At 46.2% G+C, this 19,136-nt stretch overlaps 1 long non-coding RNA gene across 1 annotated transcript; it reads left to right on the top strand.

Annotated features, from left to right (window-relative positions):
- The first annotated feature begins 12,666 nt into the window (after positions 1 to 12,666).
- LOC144164065 (uncharacterized) lies at positions 12,667 to 15,265 on the top strand. Its single transcript, XR_013321032.1, has 3 exons — positions 12,667 to 12,709; positions 12,992 to 13,172; positions 15,162 to 15,265. It is a non-coding gene; the product is annotated as an uncharacterized LOC144164065 (long non-coding RNA).
- Positions 15,266 to 19,136: the final 3,871 nt, after the last annotated feature.

Genomic DNA, 19,136 nt, shown 5'->3' with positions numbered 1-19,136 from the left:
GGCGCACATCCTCGACGCCGCCAAAAAGTCCATTCCCCACGCCTCCGGTTGCCTTGCGCAACCAGAGGAGGCCTTGGTGGAATGAGGACTGTAGGCGGGCGCGAGAGGCCCAGAACAAGCCGTGGAGTATCCTTCGTCGGTACCCCACGTCTGGAAACCTTCTCTTGTGCAAAAGGGCAAAGGTGATGGGAAAACGTGTGCGCCGTGAGGCAAAACGAGAGAGCTGGCGCTCATTCGTAACATCCATAAACTCATACACCGACACACGAAAAGTATGGACACGAATACGCAAACTCAAGGCACAACAAACACATAGCCTGCCTCTGGTCAGCCCAACAGGGGACACACTCGCGTAACATTTCCAACACGTTTCCAGTTCAGCACACTACACAAACACATTCATTAAGCACAAACAATCGGCCGAAAAGAAGCCTATACTAGATAACAATTAACAATTTCTTATAACTCAGAGTTTTTACTGCACATGAGCCGAGGGCTGCTTTGGGCACGTGTAAACCCTCAGCTCTAGGCCCAGACAACATCACATATACAATGATACAACACCTACACGCAGACACACTTGAAACACTTCTACAACTATTAATAAAATATGGTTTTCGGGGCACATTCCACACTCTTGGAGAGAGGCCATAGTAGTGGGCTTTCTTGAAGGAAGGAAAGGACCCGTCGTCCCCTTCAAGTTACCGTCCAATAGCCCTGACGAGCTGCCTGTGCAAGCTGCTCGAGAAGATGATAAATCGCATGCTCGCGTACTTCTTTGGGTACAACGGTCTTCTCGAGAGCTGCCAGGCAGGCTTCAGGGTGGAGCGATTGACAAACGATCAACTCGTAGCTCTTGAAACATATATAAAGGATGCCTGCGTGCATAAACAGTATTGTTTAACTGTGTTTTTCGACCTCGAGAAGGCCTACGACACAGCTTGGCGTTATGGTATCCTTAGTGACCTCAAGTCATTCGGTGTTTCTGGTAACATGTTAAACACCCCTGTTAGTTACTAGTCTGAGAGAACGTTTCGAGTGAGAGTTGGTTGCGCACTGTGAAAGGTTCACGTGCAAAAAATGGCGTGCCGCAAGGTGGCGTGTTGAGCTGCACTCTCTTCATAGTGAAGATGAACTCTCTTGGAAAGGCACTGCCATCTACAATATCTTATTCCATGTATGTAGACTACGTGCAGATATCCTTTACGTCGTGTAATATGTCCATCTGCGAACGTCAATTCCAGCTTGGTGTTAACAAACTTTCCAGCTGGGCTGACAAGAATGGTTTTAAAATTAATCCCTTAAAGAGCTCTTGTGTTGTGTTCTACAGGAAGCGTGGGCTCCACCCGGACCCAGACATCACTCTTGAGAACGTGCCGATTCCTTTGAACAAGGAGCACAAGTTTTTAGGTATTTTATTCGATAAAAAGCTTACATTCATACCGCATATCAAATAGCTCAAATGCAAATGCTTAAAAACAATGAACGTTTTTAAGGTTCTCTCACACCAATCTTATGGGGCCGACAAACAACGCCTGCTCTGCCTTTATTGATTGATTGATTGAAGGGTTTAACGCGCCGACGCAACGCAGGCGATGAGGCGCGCCGTAGTGGAGGGCTCCGGATTAATTTTGACCACCTGGGGATCTTTATCGTGCGCCGAAATCTCGTACACACGGGCGTTTTTGCTTTTCGCCTCCATCAGAAAAGCGGCCGCCGCGGCCGGGAATCGAACCCGCGACCTCGTGCTCAGCAGCGCAACGCCTTAGCCACTGAGCCACCGCGGCGGGTCTGCTCTGCCTTTACACTGCCTTGGTAGGGTCTCGGCTTGACTACGGCAGAGTCGTGTATTGGTCGGCGACAAAGACAGCACTGAAAATGCTCGACCCAGTGCTGCATCTTGGCCTTCGCCTCTCATGCAACGCTTTCGGCACTAGCCTTGTCGAAAGTCTGTATGCCGAGTGTGACAAATGGTGCCTGGGGCATCAGCGGGAGTATGTTGACTTGCGGTGTGCACCTAAGATCGTATCTGTCACCAACCATCCTTTTAATCCTATCATGAACGATACATCAAATTTACAACTCTTTTGAACAGGCCATCTATCTCTTTACCTTTCTATCTCAGAGTTAAGGAGGAGGCTTCTGCAGTCAAGGTCGCTCTGTCAGACGCACAAGACACCCATCCATAATTTTATTCCACCATGGCATCTTCGTTGTGTATCATGCGACCTGTCATTCACACTAGTAGAAAAAATAGGGTACCCAGGAGTGCGATTTTGCAGCACTTCCTGTTCCTGCAGGACAAGTACAGGTGCGCAGAATTCTTCAGCGATGCGTCGAAAACTGCTTCTACTGTCTCTTGTGCAGCGCACGGACCAAATTTTAGTGCTAGTAAAACAATTAATTTTCATAGCAGTATTTACACTGCAGAAGCGTATGGCATCTTACTCGTTTCAAATCACATCCTCAAACATAAAATTCCAAAGTCCATCGTGTACACAGATTCTCTAAGCGTTGTACAGGCACTGTCATCAGAAAAGTCATCTAAAAACTGTGATCAATGCTCTTTTCAAGCTACTAATCACTGCATATGCTTCAAATCTTCAAATACCTATATGCTGGGTACCAGGGCACTGTGGAATCCCTGGCAGAGCGGCCGCCGATCAAATGGCTGGTGCTGCTGCTCTCATGACTACAGTTGACATTACAACAGTACCTTACACCGACCTAAAGACACACATCAGACGACAGCTTCGTAACACATGGAAATTACACTGGAGTCAACAAACAGACAACAAACTACACGTAATAAAACCACAACTGGGACGCTACACAACTGACTCACACAACTGATACACTGAAGTCGCCCTGGCTGCGTATTCCCAATCCATATCCCGTAGGGGCCCAGGCCGACCACACCCCCTAAGCAGGGGCGCAGCCAAAGAGGTTAAAAAATTGCAATTTTTTAACCTCCTTGGACGCAGAACCGTGACGTCTCTACCTATATGTGCGCGACTTCATGCGAGGTGGATTTTTTCTTTTTTCCCCCTCCCCTCGTTTCGACTGCTTGGCAGGCGGCCGATGGTTTCGCTCCGTGGGCGGGGCTGGCCTGCGGCGCTGGGGAAGCTGACGCACATGTGGTAGAAGCTAACCTTTTGTACCTGAGTCCCTGATCTCTACGCGCTCTTCTTGCGCACCTGCAAGTTGACGCTGACCTCCGATCGTGTTCATAGATAAGCGCTCGACTCGGTGCTCGAAGTACGCGCGCGCGGATGGACGCTTTCACGCGCATGTGGCAATTATACACGGTCCGGAAAGCAAACACCCGCATTGAAAGCTCATTCTACAGCACACAGAAGGGTATACAATTGAGTTGGGTGCTCTTTCACTATATACACACCTCAAAACACGATTCGGTGCTGCAGGTAAGGATTACAAGCAAGGCAGCCAATTACTCATGACTACCTTTACAAACTGTCCTACTCTTGCGAAATATTACAGCTGCATGAGCTGCTACATTTTGGCACTTTCATAAGCACTATTACATTGAATTTCGTTAACTATAATTCATTGCATTATTCTTTATGAGGAAGAGTGCCACTAAGGAAAACATTGAAATTTTGTTAACAGCAATGGAAGGTGTAAATCGTTCTTGCAAGGGTGATACATTGATAAGAAAGACACCAGCTCAAACGAACACGTTTTACACTCGGTCATGAATTCTGCATAATTTGCACTGGTGGTCATAACAATCTAGGGAAACAATATCGAAAATACATACCAACCAAGGACTAAGTAATAGTTGGATTGTACAGCAACTGAAGTACTCGAGGAGTTTGATACATGTCTTCTGTATAGGGCTATTGACCACAGTCTCTTCACTGAAGCCATCAGGCCGAGTTTGATATCAGTAATCATGCGTGCTACCACTGACGCTGTTGCCAATGTCGATTAGTTATTTTTAACAATTTGTGCTCCATGCAAACAGAGATTTTGCTGCATAAGATACGTTATTTATAAATAGACAGCTCCAGCAGGATCCGAATGGCGCTGATGCCCCCCTGTAATCGGGAAGGCACACCAAATCGTTACCACTTAATTTGGCTCTGTCCATTATTCGACCGTAATCGCCACCAGCTTTTAACTCTAGGTCCCACCCCTGCGACTGAACAGGAACATGTTAGTCGGGTCCGTGACGATCCCACCACACTAGAAGCAATTACCGAGTACGCCCTTGAAAACAGACTACAAATTGGTGTAGCAGCCTGGCCGACTTCCCCGTTCGGTATACAATGTTAACTGTCTGCAGCGTGCACTGTTTTCAGCGTGAACCGCATTGTCCACAGTGTGAACTGTACATTTAAGTGTGAAATGTGCGTTTTGCTGCCACTGACTGACTTTAATGTGTTCATTTTGCGATTAGGACCCCAAGACTGCAACTGTGTTCATTGTGCGAGTTGTGACCTTCCCCTTTTCTCCTCATTCTTGCTCCCCCAGGGCCCCATGGCCACTCATTTAATGCAGTGTTACACTCACTCAGATACGTATATTCTTTTCGCTGGGACTAATGAGTAGTTCCCGTGAGCTTGAAGTCACGGTAGTCGCAGCAGAGATACAACTAAGTAAAAAAGTTATCTCCTTGGCGCACTATTTTTGCGATAGTGATCTCGGAGTCCGAATAGCAGCAAAAATTGTCACTTTTAGGATCCACTGATTGTTATACATGAGCAGTTTGTGTCTGTTTCCTGCGACGCATTTTTAGCTACCGCATATATATATTTCTGTAGTGTCTGGCCTTTTAATTCGCCAGCATTGTGTCACAGCTCGTGCCTCAACTGTAAGCCACACACACGCAAAAAATTATACAAATGTATAAAGAAGAAAAAGCAGGAATAAAAATATAAATAGTACAACACAAGTTGCCCACGGAGCGAAACCATCGACCGCCCGCAAAGCAGCCGAAACGAGGGGAGGGGAAAAAAAGAAAAAATCTACCTCGCATGAAGTCGCGTACATATAGGTAGAGACGGTTACGGTGCGCTTCCAAGGAGGTTAAAAAATTGCAATTTTTTAACCTCATTGGCTGCGCCCCTGCTTAGGGGGTGTGGTCGGCCAGGGCCCCTGCGGGATATGGTTTGGAAATACGCGCCCTGGCTAGGCTGCGGATAGGCCACACACATGTAACGCCCTCCCACCTTCTCACTGGAACTTCGGGACCCATGTGTAGCAGGTGTGGAGAGGGCCTATCCGTAGTTCTCATACTAATCACATGCAAGGTACTTGACAAACACGACACAAACATTTTCTTGAATTATACAGACGACACATTCCACTGCACCCATCATACCTTTTAGCCGATGAATCAATGTTTTATAGTCAACGTGTTTTTAAGTTTTTAGCTGAGGTAAAATTTCTGCAGCTCTTGTCATATCACGTCTAATTATACTGGCCCTATACACCAGCCATCTCCATTGTCTTTTGTTTTACGTCACTTTTACTTTTAGTCACATGTTTTAGTATTTATGGTCTCATCAGAAATTCAGTAACTTCTCTGGCGCTCTTTGCCCTTGTTGGCCTTGCGCCATTAAGTACCAACCATCATCAAGTTGCTTGATGTTCATCTCTGCCAACGGCGTCGCCAAGGGTGACACCATCCAGATTAGCAGAGCGTTGAATCGTGACTAGGTGCATTCGACAAAGCATTCGGCGCGTATATATGTCCTCTTCAAACATTTTTTCGCATGCCTGTCCGACGTTCTGACAAAGGTAATATCAAGCAAGCGACTATTCAATCAAAACAGTGTTTGTGAGAAAAAACTAATCGTTTTCGACGCCATAAAGACAAAAAAAAGTAGAAGCAACTGAATTAGCTATATTTCCGACGCCGTCCAACAAATTCTTTCTTTGTCTATGCCGTCAGTGAGCATCGAAGTGCTCTTTTTTTTGCATGCGCCACTAGAATACCATACGAGGTCTACGAGGATGATGAAACCTGATTTTTCAATCATTGCAACATGTGCCGCACTGAAAGAGGGCTAGGACCACTCGACCTCGCTAAAAAGTACATGAAGTTGAGATTTTTCGCTGCTTGGTGTCTCATTGCCCAACCTTGTTCTACTGCGCACTCTCTCGCTGTAGGCGAACTCGCGAGGGGGCGTTGTAGTCTTCATCGGATTTGACGCCACATTCTACAGGAGATGCCTACCTGGTGGAGCGTAGCACATTGAATGCATTTTTGCGCGCGTGGAGGTATTAGGCAAAAGCAAGATTTCATTGCGACCAAAGTGTGGTAATCTTAGAACAGATTTTATTTTATTTCATTTATTTTACCCGCATGGCCAGAGGCTTTAAAGAGGGGAGTGGGTAAAGTTAAACCAAGAATACAACAAAAGCAGCATTGCCGATGTTAGATATGATTAGATGGTGCCGGAAAAAAACATTGCCAGCTAAAGTTCTTCGGAACTGTGAGAGTTCTTCTACGCCAGTGGTTGGCCCGCGAAGGTGGTTCTAGTGCTGCGATGTCCTGGGTGTAAATGACTGAAAACATGTCTTCGTGGGGCAATGCATTATTCTGACTTTATGTTGATGGTCAGTGCGCGAGGAATGTAATTGGGGAAAGAAAGTGATGCGAAGAACCGGATTATGGTGATAAATCTTGTGGAAGAAACAAAGACAGAAGTATCGATGAGAAGTTGCTAATTCTGGTAAACACAGTGCGCTCTTCATGAAAGTGACACTCGATGTACGAGTAAACTACGGTAATGAAACGGGCGGCATTATTTTGAACAGGTTCGAGAGAGTTAGTCAATAGTTCACAGCTGGGGTCCCAAATCGGAGAAGCAGATTCAAGTTTGGAATGGACTTACGTTTGGTACAGCAGTGTTTTTCAGGGCAATAAATGGGGGGGGGGTAAAAACTTACTATGGAGATAGACTAGTGTTCGGTTGGCATTATTAGTTATACAATAATGTGGAGTGACAAGTTAAGGTGTCAGGATATGGGAGCTAGTAAATAACAGTAAAATGGCACAACTTCAAGAATGGAACTGTTAAAGTGATAAGAAGGTACAGCAGGACCTTTAATTCTTGAAACCCCTAAAACTTTCCACTTATTAATTCTGAGCTCCATCATCCATGTGTTGCACCAGCACGTGATTGCGTTAATTCCTGTTTGCACTAGTTTATAGTTGTTATCGTCATTAATTTCACGCTAAAGAACACAATCATTCTCGAAGAAGTGGATGCTAGATGGCAACCAGTCAGGTATATCATAAATGTAAATTGAAAATAGCAGACGACTTAGTCTAAAACCTTGCGGGATGCCAGAATAAAATGGACTGGGTGCACCCCTGATTATTGGCCACTACATACTGAAATCTATGGAGAAGGAACAACTCAAGCCATGAAAGAGGATTAGCAGCTACGGGTGTTTACTCAGCTGTAAAAAAAGTAAATTGTGAGCGACTTTCTCGATAGCTTATAGAAGTCAAGAAATACGCATTCTGCGCACCAGCTGCGGTCCAATAGCAAATGAGATTTGTGAGTGAAAGATAGCAATGGAGTTTACCACGAGAACGCCTTGCGGAAGGGGCGTTGAGCAGAGGTGAAAAAAAATTATATTTAGTGAAAGTTACCAGATTTGAAAAGAGGGCATATTCAAGAATTTTACATGGGATGCCTGTTAGTTATACCAGTCGATAATTACTGGGCGAACGTTTATTACGGGACTTGTGCAATGGGGCCACCTTTCCGACATTGAAATCGGCAGATATTTCATAATATTTTAAATTGCAGCAAAACAACAATCAATGCTTTGTTTTAATTTGCTGAAATTAAATCTGGGCCTGGGATGGACGACACTTTCAATGGTTCAATTGTTTTTGATATACCGCGCGGTTCAATTGGAATAGGAGTCATTAGGGTGTAACCAAAGGTGTCAGAGCATGTCGGAGCCGTGTTAATTGAACGAAAAAACGTCTTGCGAAATTCGGTGTTAAGGACAAAAGGGCACTCGGTGTCGTGTACAGATTGGTCCTTACTATCGGAGAGTTTACTTTTGGCCGGATTAATGACGCTCAAAATTTTTTTTGTAGATTACTAGCAAGTACTGATGATAACATGTCTTGGAAAAAAGTTTTAACCGGTTTTTCCGTGGAAACATACTCGGTATTAGCGGCTTTGTTCGCGTCCCAACGGGCAGTAGAGCTTCAAAATTTCTTGCAGCTCGGTATAACCTTCTTTTTTGTAATTTGACAGGCTTTTCAGAGAAGTGTTATACCATGGCGTTTTAGTACTCATTTTGACACAGCGTCAATGGATATGCTTGCGAACTAGTTCATGCACCTTAGTTTTAAACGCGTTCCAATTATACTGCACTGAATGTTCACCGACGTTTTCTAGGAAAATGGAGAGTTTGCTGTTCAGGGCCTCAAAGTTTCCTCTTGAAAACTCATGAATTACTTTGCGGTAGCTTTTGTGTGCTAGAAGATTTATCTCAAATGATAAAGTTAAGTTATCGCTCAGAGCGGATAGGTATGCTACCTCCGAAACTCTTCATGACATGTCAGTATTAGATCCAGTGTGCTATCTGCATTGCTTGTTATTCTCGTTGGTAGAGTGGCCGTTTGTGAAAAATTAAACCAAGAGCAAAGATCTAGGAATTTACTGGTATTAGAGGTTTGCGGACTAGATACTTGCTAATCTGATAACCATAAAATATTCATGAAGTTAAAGTCACCCAAAAGAAAGATTGAAGCGGAGGGATGTCACGTAGTGACTTGTGGTAACTGACTCGTGCAGTTCGGCATTAAAAGAAGATGAGTACATTGGCGAGCGGAAGCAGACCGCAAAAATCAACTGACCTATTTCAACGCATGCCCAAACAGATGCATGTTCAGCATGAACGTGAATCCCATGCGACTGTACAGCTTTCTTGATAACGGGAAGCACACCGCCGCCTCGGCGCGAAGTCCGGTCACAGCGACTAATTGAGAAGGAAGATGCATCATTAAAGAATTCGCTGTCATGAACGTTGGTCGATCAGGAAAGGTTAAGATTCGCCCTTGTTGATACTGCTTCGAGCATTCGCAAGACGAACAGTAGTGCGTGCTGCCGAAAAGGACGGCCAAGCTCCCCTCGGGGAATCCTATAGCTGTTATGACCGAGTGCATCCTGGCTGTTTTCAATGTCCGAGGGGGCGCGTGTCAATTCCGAAATGCTGTCCGTTGCCCGTGATTGATTGTGGGGTTTAAACCGCCGACGCAACGCAGGCGATGAGGCGCGCCGTAGTGGAGGGCTCCGAATTAATTTTGACCACCTGGGGATGTTTAACGTGCGCCGAAATCTCGTACGCACTGACATTTTTGCTTTTCGCTTCCATCAGAAGAGCGGCCGCCGCGGCCGGGAATGTCCGTTTCCCTGTCGTTACATGAAGCATTTATTGCTTGCAAAAAGCTTGTAATACGGTATGACAGTGGTTCACGCCGGTTTTCAGCGAACTCAATAAGCTTTCTTCGCGCCAAGCGCGCGGCTGGTGAAAAATCATCCAAAACAGAGATTGTTCGTAGCTATAGCATTGATCGACCGCTAAATATCTTTTTTTTTTAACCTACGGTTTGCCAGTTTCATGATGACATGACGGCATTTCGTTTCACCGTAGAGTGACAGTAAACACGGGACAGTTTTATGACAGTAAAGATGGGAGTGCGTGCCGCCCTTGCTGCATGCAGAGCGGTCTAGCGACGGGCTGGAGCATTATCAGAGTTTTTACTTACGTTTAGCGGACCCACTCCCTGATGCGCTTCATCGGGAAGTTGTCTGCCACGGTAGTTACGTCGGGATATGTGGAAGCGATTCCAGGGAAGGTCCATGCAGATCAGACGCTTTTTATCAAGAAGCAAAAAATAGTAAACATTTTGAAACGTTCGTTTTTCGCGGCCCCATTCGGTGATTAGAAGTGCCCTATCTATACTCACGCGCTGATGTTTCCATATGCCGTCACGAAACTACCGCCGCAGACAATCACGCGATCCACCGCTTTTTTCAGGGAGTGTGTCCGCTAAACGTACAGTTGATTGATTGTGGGGTTTAACGCGCCGACGCAACGCAGGCGATGAGGCGCGCCGTAGTGGAGGGCTCCGGATTAATTTTGACCACCTGGGGATCTTTATCGTGCGCCGAAATCTCGTACACACGGGCGTTTTTGCTTTTCGCCTCCATCAGAAAAGCGGCCGCCGCGGCCGGGAGTCGAACCCGCGACCTCGTGCTCAGCAGCGCAACGCCTTAGCCACTGAGCCACCGCAGCGGGTTAAACGTACAGTTGTCCACTAGCTAAGCTGGAGGAACGCTTAACCCACGTATCGTCTCCTCCAGCTTTAGTGTAAGGTAGTTCAGTCCCAAGTGCTGAATTTCTTTCACGTTTAAAGGGGATCTTAAGTCCTCCACATTCGTTTGAACATTTTTTCGCGGGAACTTTTGAGATATTCTACGTTAAATTCAAATGTGATGTTCCAGCTAAGTCTGTGGACAACTGTACTAAATGTGAGGGTGCGCCAGCCTCTCATCAGAGCACTCTGCATGTATGGAGCGGCACTCACTCAGTCATTAAGCTTTTGACTATACGTACCAAGGCGATGAGCACCTTAACCAGCACTTTGGGGAAGATATTCACCAAGCGCATATGAAAAACAGCTAGCGTTTTCTCTTCGGTCTGCTGCCATGTCTCACGAGTCGGGAATGCCATTAAAAATCACGTTGTTCCGTCTTGAGCGATCCTCAAGATCGTCAAGCCTATAGTATGTAGTAGCACTTGCCGCGCCGCTATTCGCTCTGTGGCTTCTTCGATAACTGCAAGATTGTCTCCAAAACCATCGCACTTGCACGATTTAATTTCAAGGCATTCAAAATGGCGTGATATATCATGCAGCTGTAAGTCCTTATACAGTTGTAGTTCCAAAGACTGATGGCTCGATTTTAGTTCTTTAAATCACCCATCACCTCAGCCTTAGATTTAGCCATTTCTTTCTCCCTCTTGCCAATTTACTTCAGGAGTTGATGTACAGTGTTATATCCCTCAGACTAAGCTGCACACTGAGCTGCAGAATCAGATTGCAAAGAAACCGTCTTTGAGTGGCCGGGATTAGTCTCTACATCCCCTGTCTGCAGAAGCAAAAGTGTCATATCAATACATTTACGCAATGTCTGACAAAACACCCGTGGGCAGCAGCAACAGAATGCAGTTCTCGCTTCGTCTAGCGAAGATAGCGAAGCAGTTACGCACCTGCTGTACGAAGAAACGATGTGCGTGAAGCTTTCCGCCACGAACGCTGCTCCCATGCCCACTGGAGGCGAGGTCGGTGCTAAGGCACCTCAAGTGCACGCTGGCTGTAGGGGTCGCTGCAAGCGGTTCCGGTTCCCACTAGGGAGCGAGTAGCTTGCAGAAAGCACAGATTCGAGGGGCGACGATAACGACGGTTGGCCACAGGGTTATCCAAGCGCGAACAGGACGAGGGGGAGGAGGATAAACATCTTTATTGTGTAGTAAATTTGTATGGCGTCTTTAGGAGGTGGAGTCCTCAGTCCAGGACCCCATATATATGCCTTGCCAGCCGCTACAGCCCGCTCCACCGGTCGAAGCGGGTCGGACAGGCATGAGCTGGACAGGGCGCGCCTCCAAGCTCGGGAGAGTTGTACGGATTCGGCTTGGGGAGAGGGTGGGAGGGGCATCCACCAACCATATAGAAAAGAGTACAGTGAGCATGCAGCGCGTTCCTTGGTGTACGAAGGTGCTTGAGGGTACACCTTTATACACGCAATATTAGGCCTATGTCTAACAAAAAAAACTCTATATAGCTTGGATAAAAATTAGGATTGTTTCTTGAGCTGAATTTCATATTACTGCGAAGGGGGATGCCACCCTTCGGTGATGCTTGGTGGTACTTGGTTTAGCGAGTTTAGACTCGCGGTAAAGGTTGTTGTCCGTATTTCTATTACCAAAGACATTGTCACAACTAACCATTCCTTCTAGTTAAACTAACATACTTCTCAAGCAGACGAATGCAGTGTCAATCAGATTGATGTCTGAATAGCTAGGAAGTGTATCCAGAATTGTCTGTTCCCTCTAGGTGCCGATCTTTGCGATTGGTACGTTCTAAACGAAAAGTCACAAGACACAGCGCAAACGAAGCGAACAATCTGCACCACCAATCGGCGAGCGCCGTCTCTACTAGGCTGTTTCTCGTGCGCTGCCACTCGCTCTTTTAGCACAGCTACACTGCAGCACAGCGTTCTGCCGCAGGACGAACTCCCGACTGACCGATCGAGTCTGTCCACGAATACAAACAAGATTATAGCGCTCCGCAGAAAGCTTCAATACGCGCCTTGATCGGAAGCCTCGCTGCGCCGACATCGGGGCGGCTAGTCACCCGCCGTAGGAGGGCAATCACAGAGAGACGCGGCTTTCACACTTTGCCACAACTGCCGCACAGAAGCGAGCTGAACGTGGGGAAATGTGCTTGGGCGGCGCCTGGAAACGGACCCGAGCTCTTCCTGGCTCAGCGTTTTCGCGGACACTTATTATCTCAGGCGGTTTCACAGACAAAAACGCATTTTTGAGCTAACAAACAACGCCGATATCGGGAACCACTTGCGCGCTTTTACCGCCAGCCTTGGTCAACGACAGATTGGTCTGCAAATGCTGAACGTGCTTTGAGGTACGGAAAGAACACCAAAAACGTTTCTTCAAGTTCACACAAATCTGCTAATGTAAAGACATGCAAGCTGAATGGATGATACATCCCGAGGGAACAAAAATGTGCGCTCTCGTGCCACTGTGCGAAAACGCATGCATTTACAATTTTCATTTACTCTTTGCCATTCAGCTGACAATGCGCGTTATGAACCAAGCTTTCTCAGATCTGCATCTGCGATCGGCATTGACTCATCCGTCCTTCCTGTTGCCGCTTCACTTGCTGTCGGCGATCCGGCCAATGTAGATCCGCAGCGGCACCGTGGCAACTCTGCTCATGTGCGGCTCGACCAGCCTGATGTCGTACGGCCTGGCCTTCGCAGCGCTTCAGCTGCTCGCCCCGCTTCGCGTCCATGAGCTGGCAGGCCTCATCCCTAGGGCCATGGTCACCGCTTGCGCAGTCGCCTTCATCAACGGATGCTTCGCAAGTGAGCAAACGCAATCGCTTGCCTCGGTGGCGAACGTGCTCTGCGGAGTTTTTAGCTATTGAGCTTTGCTATGTGATCAAAACGCAGCTAAAATGCCGAACATTTTGAGTAGTTTTTTAACACTTGGTGATTTTTTCCATTGTTCATTTACACTTATTTCTTGCTATCGCTGTTCTCGTTGCCTTGAATCGCTATCGCTGTTCTCGTTACCTTTGCGCTATGTGTCATGCCAGCAACAATAAAATCAGATATCTGTTTGCGTCGCAGTGTTCACAATCTCTTATTCCAGAACCATAACTTTCGCAGCAGCTACAAAAAGCGATTCCTACTCAACTTTTGCTTCAAACCAGCTAAGCCACCCCCCCCCCCCCTCTCTCTCCAAGACTTTCATCTGCCATGTGCCATAAAAATGAAGCGCTGAAATATTTGGTAGTGCTCCCAAGGTCGCCAACAACTACGGAATTAAAATTGTCTTCTCAGCCTCCGTCAACCTTGCAGGCATGTGCTCACGCATCGCAAAAAAGGACAGGAAGCGTGAAGGGTGCGGAAAGCAGCGCGCCGATGTCTATGTCGACTGCAAAGTTGGTGTGGTTTACCAGATACCATTTGAGTGTAGTAAAGTCTACATAGGGCCGACCGGACGCTGCTTTCATGACCGTGTGCGTGAGGACGACATTTTCGTTAGAAACAAAACCAGTATGCACTTGCCCACTCACTGTGTGACCTGCATGTCTGACCAGTGCGTTCCATTTTTAAAGAGGTTAAGGTACTGCGCAGACAGGGCAGGTCGCTAAGGCAAGAGAAATCCTAGAGGCCTATCACATCAGAAAGAAAGGAGGAGATTGAGTGACACATAAGTGTTCCTTCACAAACGAGAAATGCTCTACCTTGAATCTTTAGAAATGTGATCGTGCTGCCTTCACTAAATATTGTTCGCAATAAGTGCGCATGAGTGATCTGAGAGCAAATTTACTTATATGTGTGGTCCCTTTAATAAAAGTTTGTTGAGAGTTTCCTAAGTATCGAAGCGCAGCACAAGACGAGGGACACAAACACTAAAGACGACATACAGAGTCCTCTGTGTGACGTCTTCAGTGTTTCTGCACCTCGTATTTTCTCCTCTTGTCCCTCGTTTCTGTCACTCGCCCAAACCAATACTCTGCTAAGAGTTGGCTCTCGTCCCGTCCTTCCTGTACGTATTTGTTCCTATTTGCACGAAGCCTGTGTTTATTCGCCCAAGATGCACCAACTCGCTCAACAGCGAGTTCTGCTAAAAAAGGACGTCCTAGATAAATACCGGTGAACTTTGCCCATTTAATATTCAAATCATCTGCTAAATAGGTCACTCAATCCTAATTACCTGTCAATTGGGAAACAAAATTGCTTATAATAAAATAGTAACTGATCAGAAATGTATTTCAATAACCAAAATGTGATTGTGCCTTGCTTTGTACTTGCCAGGGATTCCATCTAACAAATGACTTGGACCTAGTGAAATTCCCGCATTACTTAGAATTGAGTGGCGTTACTTACTTAGAAATGCGTTTTATGTACTCTGTGGCTTCTACACGTACGCAGAGACGGTCAGTCTTACCCTTAACTATCCTTAGGTAAACTATTTTTCTGTATGCTAAGGGTTTTCCCAATTTTACGAGTACCAAAATCTATCAAAGTAGCAGCCGAAATTCAAAACATGCGTGTAGAAACTTGACTTTGTATTTTTTTTCTGGATTTTATTTCACTAAATGTATCTACAATGAGGTCGGTGATTCCCCGCTCATGATTCGCACGTCCGGTCAATGAAGGTTTACGTCTAGATTGTCCCACTAAATGCTTGCGATTTCACACAGTTATATTTCTAGAGCAAAAATAACACCAAAATCACTTTTTTTTCACTAATATGCTGGATGCAGTTCCTTGCAGGTAATTTTAAAATGAAAGACGACTTTTTCGGATGAAATTTTACGGATATTCTGCTCTACTTTTCAGGTCTGTTGTTGGACGAAGAACACGGTGAAGACAAATAAGTGGGCAATGAATTAAGCAGAATGTTCTGATTATTAGCCGCAAACAAACCCCCGTGAAACTGTGACCTAATCATAGCCTAAAGGTGCAATTTTACAAAAAATTATAAAAAATGGTTCACTAGTTTTTGTTTTTTATCTTACTTCCTCTATTCAATGGCGGACTTGGACCCATGCAACAATGTTCACCAGTTTTTGTTTTTTTATCTTATTTCCTCATATTCAACGGCGGACTTGGACCCATGCAACAATCCCGAAATCTTGGTTCATACGTTGGAAACTTTCCATTGAGCCCAGTTATGCGCAAGTGGCATGGCAACTGCGTGAACTGTCAACCCGGTGATCATGAACAACATCACCCCCTTCAACCTCGGCAGGCAATGTGAAAACGTGCATCTTACACAATTATGCCTCTTTCGCGTTCGTTTCAATTCGTGGCCGTGTCCGTTGTCGCCCGCACGGGGCACATTGTGTATTCAAGGTTACGGTGAATAGTGACACCGCAGACCACGAGCTCCCACACTCATGCTGTGATCAACGAGGCAAGGAGTTTTGACCGTTTCATCCCTAAATTTTTTATTTCAAGCAAAACAAATTTTCTGTGTGTTTTCTTAAATTTTAGGGTCCCACAAGCACCCAAGCAAGAGATAGAGCCCGAAGTGCAAGTAAATACAGATCTATTAATGAAGCAATTGATTAGGACATCTGAAAATTGTAAATTTTATGTCCAGCAGGGACATCACTTTTGCATATTTCCTTAAAGTTTATGACTACGTGAACCTACAAACAAAAAATGAGCTTCGTAATGCGCGCATTTATAGATTTACAAGCTTGGGAATAAAACTCGGAGGGCCATTTTTTTTAGCCTCAATGTCGTAATTTCGTCTTCACTGGAGCTTCTCCTTCTTTGTAGCGGGCAGCTCCACAAAGAAGAAACAGCAGCGGTATCTGTTGCAATAGGCATAAATGAAGAACAATTCCTTAAAAACTAGCAGTTTTGGTTTCGTTCTCTATGCGCTAGAGGAGCTTTTATGAGATGGCGCCAATCTACACCACCAGGGCCGAAAGGATTAAGGCAAGCGATAGCCGCCAGCCCCCTGGTCAAGCTCTGACCGATGGGCTCCCTTATACCTACCAGGCCGGGAGTTCCGAGACCACCTCCCCCCCTCCGTAAAGGTTATTGGTGATGATGGTTGGCGTTTAATGGCGCAAGGCCAACAAGGGCAAAGAGCGGCAGAGAAGAAGTTATTTAATGAGGAGAAGTGATTACCACAAAAAGGTAGTTATAAAAATGTGCAAACTGGACATAGTAAAATCAACGAAAAAGAATGGTGATGGCTGGTGTATAGGGCCAGATTTGATTATGCATGATAAGAAATGAGGTTTAAAAACTTAACGTGTGACAAATACTTAAACACGCGTTTCACAGAAACCACGGCATCGTCACCCAGAAACAACGATGGGTGTAGGGGAATATGTTGTGTGTAGAGTTCTCTGACGTGTTTGTGTCGTGTTGTGTCAAGTGATGATGATGACGATGGTTTGTGTTTATTGGCGCAAGGCCGACGAGGGCAAAGAGCGCCAGAGAAGTTATTTAATGAAAAGAAGTGATTACCACAAAAGGTAGGTATAAAACGTGTAAACTGGATATAGTAAGATCAATAAAGATAATGGTGATGGCTGGTGTATAGGGCCAGATTTGATTATGCATGATAGGACATGAGGTTTAAAAACTTAACATTTGACAAATACTTAAACACGCGTTTCACAGAAACCATGGCATCGTCACCCAGAAACAACGATGGGTGTAGGCGAATATGTTGTCTTTGGAGTTCTCTGAAGTGTTTGTGTCGTGTTGTGTCAAGTGCCTGGCATTGTATGAGTATGTGGACTACGGATAGGCCCTCCCCACACCTGCTACGCAGGGGTCTTGGAGATCCCGTGAGCAGGTGCGAGTGCGTTACATGCGTATGGCCTATCCGTAACATAGCAAAGGTAGCTTCAATGTGCCTGTTGTGTGAGTCAGTAGTGTGTTGTCCCAAGTGTGGTTTTATGACGTGTAGTTTGTTGTCTGTCTGTTCGCTCCAGTCTGCTTGCCTAGTTTTACGGAGTTGCTGTCTTATGTGTGGCTTGAGGTCTGTGTAAGGTAGTGTTATGTTTACTGTGTTTCGGAGTGCAGCATTGGCGGCCATTTCATCCGCCAGTTCATTTCCGCCGATGCCAGAGTGGCCTGGCACCCAACACACACTCACCTCAAGGTTCGAAGAATACGCCAGCATAATTGATTTCAAAACAAGGTTAACTACATGGTTTTTCGATGACTTTCCGAATGATAATGCACGGACGACGCTCAGCGAATCTGTATAGATGATGGATTTAGGAATATTATGTTCACCTATGTCATTTACAGCCAGAAAGGTGCCATATGCTTCTGCTGAAAAAATACTTGTCTTTGCATTCATGGTTCTACCTCCTTCAAAATTGGGTCCATGAGCAGCAAAAGACACCGCAGTGAATGTTTTGGAAGCATCACTGAAAAACTCTGCAGCCCTGCATTTATCCTGCAGATACATGAAATGCTGCTGAATCGCAATTCTTGGTGCCCTGTTCTTATCAAGATGCGTAAAAGACAGGTCACAGAGCACAGGGCGCAGATTCCATGGTGGTATAAAATCAGTGATGGGTGTCTTGTGAATATCTAAAACGGGTACCTCATGCTCAGAGGCTTCCTCTCTTACCCTAAGTAAAAAAGGCAGAGAGATGGATGGACGATTTAAGAACAGTTGTGAGGATGTGTTATTAATGGTGGAATTAAAAGGGTGGTTAGTCAGGGCCATGATTTTCGAGGCATACAACAAATCCATGTAAATCCTCTGGTGATATAGAGACCATTTATCACACTCGGCGTAGAGGCTCTCGACTGGGCTAGTGCGAAAAGCACCACATGCAAGGCGAAGACCCAGATGCAGCACTGGGTCGAGCATTTTCAGTGCCGTTTTTGTTGCAGACCCATAAATGACGCTTCCATAGTCCAATCGGGACCCCACTAGGCTTGTAAAAATATGTAAGAGGAGTTGCTTGCCCATTCCATAGGACTGGTGTGACGAGATTTTAAAGGGGCACTGACACAAAATTTTGAAGGCGAGATAACTTCGGAGATAGATTGGTGGGAACACATATACATCATCTGCAAAATATCAGCGGCGAATACAGCCTAGAACATATTTAAAATTAATTTTAAAGTGTGCGAAACGCAACCGAGCAGCAAGCAGAGGACCACGCGCAATCGACATCCCGAGGTTATTGTGTAAATAAACAACATCGAAACACGTCACGAGTTTGTGTTTGCCGCTTCCGTACTGGCGGCGTTTTTCGGCGGCTTGCCCGGCTCGCCGCTCCAATCGGAGGGCCGGAGGGCGGAGCTTCTGCTCTCGAGAACGAACGACCCGATCGTTGGCGGCGGAGGCGCCGTGATTTCGTCAGCTAATCGGGCAGCTGGCCGCGAAGAAAGTTCTACAGCGATTCCAGGCACTCTGTTTCTATTACTGTTTATTACCATTGGATGCGAAAACGCGCCGGAGGCATGAAAAGCCCACTGAGCTAGCCGCACGGTCGCTGTGCAGGCGGCGGCCACGGCCGCGAAGTGGCCCAGGCCGGCGCAGGTAGCTCGAGTGATAGCTTGTTACCGCTGCACGAAATTGTCCCCAAGTCCCGACCATGGTGGCTTACATGAGAAAGGAGTTAATGATGCGATGGCGGGTTGCATTAAAAATTGTCATCTGCACTGCTTACGAGAGCGGCACTCGAATATCCGCCGCAGTGCTAAGCCGAAAACATCTGTAGGCGGACCTGTAGGCAGACCGGCCGGCAGCTCCCAGCGCGCGTCTTGCCACCCACCGTCTCGAGCGTCGCGCGTCGTTCTTTAGCCGCGGTAGCATTT

The sequence above is a fragment of the Haemaphysalis longicornis genome, unplaced genomic scaffold (genome assembly GCF_048455015.1).
Source record: "Haemaphysalis longicornis isolate Haplotype H1 unplaced genomic scaffold, Haemaphysalis longicornis Haplotype H1 scaffold_1, whole genome shotgun sequence".
Lineage (NCBI taxonomy): Eukaryota > Metazoa > Arthropoda > Arachnida > Ixodida > Ixodidae > Haemaphysalis > Haemaphysalis longicornis.
This window is presented reverse-complemented; position numbering and strand designations above follow the sequence as displayed.